Consider the following 6,959-nt stretch of genomic DNA (forward strand, 5'->3'; position numbering starts at 1 on the left):
ATTTTAAATCCCTCGAAAATTTTCATGTATATCTCATTATCAAGTGAGACGTAAATGTAGGTTGTAACCACATCCATTAAATACATGTCAAGCTTTTTATGGACATCAAAACTAATGAGATAACAGACCGATATAGCATCTATAATAGGAGAATACGTCTCTTCATAATCGACGCCAGGCCTTTATGAAAATCCTTGTGCAACAAGGCGTGCCTTATATCTTTGTACCTCATTTTTTCTCATTCATTTTACGTACAAAGACCCATTTATAGCCAACAAGTTTAACACCATTAGGTGTTTGGACTACAAACCCAAAAACTTTACGTTTCGCAAGTGAATCCAACTTAGATTGGATTGCTTCTTGCCATTTTGGCCAATCACATATTTGTCGACATTCTCCAATAGATTGAGGTTCAAGATCCTCATTATCTTGCATAATGATAGATGCAACATTGTATGCAAGACATAATCCACCACTATATTCAATCGATTCAAATTTGCCTCAATATCGATTGGATTTATTGATAGTTTCTTATTTTCTTGAGTCTCGGTCTCATCGATATCCTCATGAATCTCAGGATTGGTTAAATCATGGGTTTCTTTATGAGACACTTTTGTAGTGTCATCTTGATCATTTATTTATTTTTTTCTAGGATTTCGATCCTTAGAACCCAATGGTCTACCACGCTTTAGGTATGCTTTTGACTCATTAGCTATGATACTAGAAGATTGTCCAACAGGGACATCAATACAGATTGGAATATTCTCTGCAGGGATATGTGATTTTGTTATCCTTTTCAGACCCATAAATGCATCTGGCATTTGATTTGCTATTTTATGCAAATGGATAATCTTTTGCACTTCTTTTTCTCAAATAGAGGCACGCGGATCAATATGAGACAATGATGTATTTTTCCACAAAATTTCACGTTTGGTTTCACCAATTTCTCCTCCTAATTTTGGAAAAAATGCCTCATCGAATCGACAATATGCAAACCGAGCAGTGAACAAATCTCCCGTTAATGTTTCAAGGTAACGAATAATAGAGGGCGATTCAAACCCAACATATATTCCTAACCTTCTTTGGGGACCTATCTTGGTGCGATATGGCGGTGCTACAAGCACATATACAACGCATCCAAAAATTCTTAGATGGATATATTAGGTTCATGACCCAAAACTAATTGCAACAGAGAATATTTATGATAATTTATCGGTCTGAGACGAATTAGCATTGCTGCATGCAAAATGGCATGACCCCAAACTGAAGTGGGTAACTTGGTTTTCATGAGTAATGGTCTTGACATCAATTGCAGATATTTAATCAAAGATTCTACAAGGCCATTTTGAGTGTGAACATGAGCTACAGAATGTTTCACTTTTATCCCAATTGATAAGCAATAATCATTAAATGCTTGGGATGAAAATTGTGATGACCCGAAAAAATATCTTTAAATTTAATATTTATTTCTGTGTTTTGAGACCTCAAATAGCACCATTCAGCTTTCCTCGACTTGCGTGCGCAGGCCGTATAATTTTTCGGGAAGCTTTTATGTGAAAAATTGATAAAAATATGAATTTGTGCTTTAAAACTCAACTGAGTTGATTTCGGTCAATATTTTTAGAAAACAAATCCAAATCGATATTCTGACGGTCTCGGTGGGTCCGTATCATGATTTGGGACTTGGGTGTATGACCGGAATCAAATTCGGAAGTCCCTAGCTTAAATTATCGCCATTTGACGAAAACTAGAAGCTTAAAGGATTAAAGATTTTAAAGTTTGACCACAAATTGACTTCTATTGATATTTGGGTCGGAATCTAGTTCTGAAAATTTCATAGGTCCTTTATATCATTTATGACTTGTGTGCAAAATTTGAGGTCAATCGAATTTGATTTGATAGGTTTCGGCATCGAATGTAGAAGTTAAAAATTCTTAAATTCCTTAAGCTTGAATTGGGATATGATTAGTAATTTTAGAATTGTTTGATGTGATTTGAAGTTTAGACTAAATTTGTATGATATTTTAGGACTCGTTGGTGTATTTAGTTGAGGTCCCGGGTATCTCGGATGGATTCCGGATAGTTAAGAGATCAAAACTTAGACTTAAGAAAAATCTGAAATTTTGGCCTTCTGGTATAATCGCACCTGCTGATTTTTGACCGCGGGTGCGAGCTCGCAGAAGCGGAAAGCATGTCACAGAAGCGACGCAGTGGTCGCAGATTGCAGCCTGGGATAAGGGGGCCTTGGACCGCAGAAACGGACGCTTATTCACATAAGCGAGTCCGCAGAAGCGGACTATTGTCCGCATAAGCGATCCAACTGCAAAAGCGACCTCCACCCTCGCATCTGCGAGACTGCAGATGCGGCCAAGTGCATCGCAGATGCGAAAACACTGACAGTGTTAAAAACAGAGGGGTTCCGAGATTTTTCTCATTTTTGGACATTTTAAGTACGGGTTGGGGCGATTTTTGAGCAAGAATTCACGGAAAAAGTTGAGGTAAGTCACTTGTGATCATTGTTAGTCAATAATATTGAATTATCATTGATTATTCCGACTAGATTACGTATTTTTGAGGCGAAATTCGAGGATTTGAGCATAGGGATTTGAAAATAAGATTTGGGGATTTGAAGGTCGAGTTGATGTCGGAATTTGGTAAAATTTATATGGTTGGACTCGTGGTTGAATGAGCGTTCATATTTTAGAACTTTTGTCGAGTTCTGAGACATGGTCCCCACGAGCAATTTTTGAGTTAAATTTCGGATTCTAATTGGAAACTTTAGTATTTTCATATAGAATTGATTTCTATAATTCGTGTTGAGTATATTGAATTGTTTGTGACTAGATTCGAGGCATTCAGACACCAATTCGCGAGGCAAATATTTATGGGAATCTTGAGTCGGTTGAAAATCGTGATAAGTGTTGTGGTTAACATTGACTTGAGGGAGTAGGACTTATTTGTCTATTTGCTACGTGATTTAATGTGCGGGTACAATGTATATATGAGGTGATGAGTACTTATGCGTTGTGCTTGAATCAGAGCATGCGGGTGGAATTTGTTTATTATGAATAATTACCTATTTAATTAAGATATTCCTGCTTAAGTTATTATTTTTTATTTGATTATTTTTCATGAGATTATTACTAGTTTAATTATTGTTGAATATTTTGGAAGGTGAAGTCGGTATTCTGGTATTGAATTGATAGATAAGTATATATCCCCGCATTTAAATACTCTTCCGAATTTATATTATTATTTTCATGGTAAGAAGAGTGTAAAAGCACGAAGGGTGATGCCGTGTCATTTATATTATTTATATTATCTTTTCATGGTGAGAAAGAGTGTAAAAGCACGAAGGGTGATGCCGTGCCAGAAGAGAGTTAAAGTACGAAGGGTGATGCCGTGCCAATCTTATTATTTATTTATAAATTTATGGGAAGAATGAGAGTAAAAGCACGAAGGGTAGTGCCGTGCCATTTTCATATTATCAGTTGCTCATTTTATTGTTGATGAATTAATTGGCTGCTACGTGATACTTCTCTTGCTAAAATTATTATATCATCCCCCTTCGCATGTTCCCTCCCAAATTTATAATTGTTAATTATTGTGTTATTGTTGCTTCGTATTTGTATATGCTTGTACATGTTGTTTAAGTACGTGTCTTGTCATAGCCTCGTCACTATTTCATCGAGGTTAGGCTCGACACTTACGGAGTACATGAGATCGGTGTTACTCATACTACACTCTACACTCCTTGTGGAGATTTTGGAGTTGGTCCCAGCAGCGTACCATAGACTTTCTCGGATTCAGCTATCCAGAGGAGACTTGAGGTATAACAGCACAGCGTCCGCAGTTCTGAAGTTCCCTTCTATCTTATCTTAGTTGTGTATTATCTTTCAAACAACTTGAATTTTATTCAAACCTTTATTTGTATTATTATAGTAGCTCGTGCACTTGTGACACCAGATTCGGGAATGTATTTTGATGATTCGCTAGGTATGGTCTTCCGCACTTTATTTTAGTAATTGACTTCCGTTTAATTTAATTTGTTTAAAATGGATAAAATTATCTTAACGTTGGCTTGCCTAGCAAGTAAAATATTAGACGTCATCACAATCCCGAAGGTGAGAATTTCGAGTCGTGACAAAAACTCAGTGGCATTATCAAGTCTAATAGACTTAATTGGATTATCGAAAAATTGTGCCCATAATCGGATTATTTGTGTCATTAATTTTATAAATATCAGGTTGCGAGATGACAATAGGCATGCATGAGACCATCTAGAAGATGCATATATTAAGACCATAAAATATCTAAACGACCCACTATGTGGGTGAATAGGTCCACAAATATCCCCTTGTATACGTTCCAAAAATGCAGGGGACTCAATCACAACCTTTATTGGTAATGGTCTAATAATCAACTTGCCTTGATAACAAGAAGTGCAAGAAAATTTATTATTTAAAAGAATCTTTAAATTCATTAATGGATGCCCATTTGAGTTCTTTATAATTCGTCTCATCATAATTGATCCGGGATGTCCCAATCGATCATGCCAAAGTACAAAAGTATTGCAATTAGTAACCTTTTGGTTTACGATAGAATGCGCCTCAATTGCACTAATTCTTGTCCAATACAGGCTACAAGATAAAGATGGGAACATCTCAATAACCCTTTTCTGGCCAAAGACATTCTTGGTAACGATGAGATATTCGAGATTATTCTCATCTATTGTCTCAATATGAAATCCATTTCGGCAGATATTTTTAAAACTCAACAAGTTCCTCTTGGACTTGGAGGAGAACATTGCATTCTCTATGATAAGTATTGTTCCATTATGCAGAGTTATAGTAGCTCTTCCAGATCCTTCAATTAATTTTATACTACCATATATTCATCAACATCTATACGGTAAATATCTCTTTTAAAGAGAAAGTTATATCATTATGGTCATGGTCAAAACTAGATGCAAGATCTGTTTCTTGCATTATTGTTGTCCTTTAATAATCACATTGCCAAAATATTTTGGCGTACAATAGGTACGTGACCAATGACCATTCATGCCATAATAATGACATTATTTTCTTATTTCATCTCAAACCCCCTTCTCGAGGTGATGTGGTATATTTACTACCACTAGCACGTTCATATTCTTCCAAAAATTAATATGTATTCATAATGATTATCACATTATTTTCACATTCACTTCAGGAATGGAACATAATAATCCATGCGTGCTTTACAAAATCTCATGCCATATCAATGGCAAACATCACTTTCACAAAGTGAAGGATTATTTTGAGAGCCATTATTGTTCTAATTATCATAATGATGACGATTATAATTCCGTCCATTATCATATCCACATCTATTCATGCTTCCACGGTAATATCATGTCTTATTTTAGACTTATGGGATAGGTTTCCACTATTGGTGGCGATTGAATTTAATTTGCATATACGAACTTTCATTAACTGAACTCAATCAAATAAAAAGTATCAAGCAAATATAGAAAAACACATAATCAATTAAAATCTACGTGTCCTTTGTGATAATTATCCCACTTTAAGATGGAAGAAATATGTGATAAAATAAAAAGAAAAAATATGTGCTCTCTCAAAAGTCTTCACTTCGTGTTTTTTAATATTAACACATAGGAACATAATATTTGTTATAGGAAAAATATTTATCGTTTTTTACACCAAAAATCCTTACATGATTCGATGAACTTTCAAGAAAAACTTTTTCGTAAACTAATTTTGTTCATGTATGGAAACATAAATAGCAAAGTGTAAAGAAACTTGAAAATTAATTAGAAAAGGCTAACCATGATGGCCGAATATATGTTGGCATTGTACACCTTATACCGTCATCATTCTTACCATATTATTAACATTAAATGACGCTACCGGCACTGGCCGCATCATAACAATTCAGTTGGCTAGAACTTCGTGGTGATAACGTATTATAAAATATAACTCAAAGTAACAATATAAAAAAAGGAAAAAACAAGCTAAGAGATATATAGAGAAAGAGAGAAGAGATTCTTAATTCTTCTTCAATTATGTGTATTTTCCTATCTATTATAAGGCATTTATATAGGCATGAAAAGTGAAGAAAATATATCATTGAATATGTCATTAAACATAAAAAATATGTCATTGAATATGTCATTAAGCATTTAAGATAAAGCTCATGGGGGAAGAATAAACATCCACCATAATTTGATATTTCTTATAACAAAAAGATAATTTATGTATTTTTCCTTAGTGTTATTAGTCATTAATTAACTCATCACACACAGATACTTAGCGTTTCAACGCCCTTTTAATTTTAGAGAACGATAACTTCTACTCTTCTAGGTCCTACCTTATACCAACCAGAACTGGGTTTGGGTCCAACCTTTGCTTTTTATAGAAAGTTAAATGTTACTATTGTCTTATACTTCCTCCAATCCACTTTAATTAATTTTTAAGTTATTTTCACGTATATTAAGAAATTCACTTTTTAGTATTAATTATCGATATAATTGACCATATTAACCTTAACTTGTTAATTGAAATTACAATAAATACTCATAGACTCTTTACTTCAAGGACAACTTTGAGAAAAAAAAGTTAATTCCTTCTTGATATCTGAAAAAATTAAATAGTGTGAACCACAAAAAAAAAATGTTAAAGTGCACAGAAGGGATCAGACAAAAACAAAAAATATAATATAGCTTTTTAGAGAAGTCAAAATCTTGAATTGTTTTGAAGCGTCTTTAGCTTATATTTTCAATATATTTGTTTTTCATTTTAAATCATATTGGGGCAGAGGCGAAGGTCATGGTAATAATTAAATTCAAATGCTAATAATTAAAATTTTAATTTAAAATATATATATATATATATATTTATTAATATATTGTTTAAGCAAAAATAATTGAATTCGACGGAACTGGTATACAGGCTTCCATC

This window comes from Nicotiana tomentosiformis, chromosome 12 (genome assembly GCF_000390325.3).
Source record: "Nicotiana tomentosiformis chromosome 12, ASM39032v3, whole genome shotgun sequence".
In the NCBI taxonomy this organism is placed as follows: Eukaryota; Viridiplantae; Streptophyta; class Magnoliopsida; order Solanales; family Solanaceae; genus Nicotiana; species Nicotiana tomentosiformis.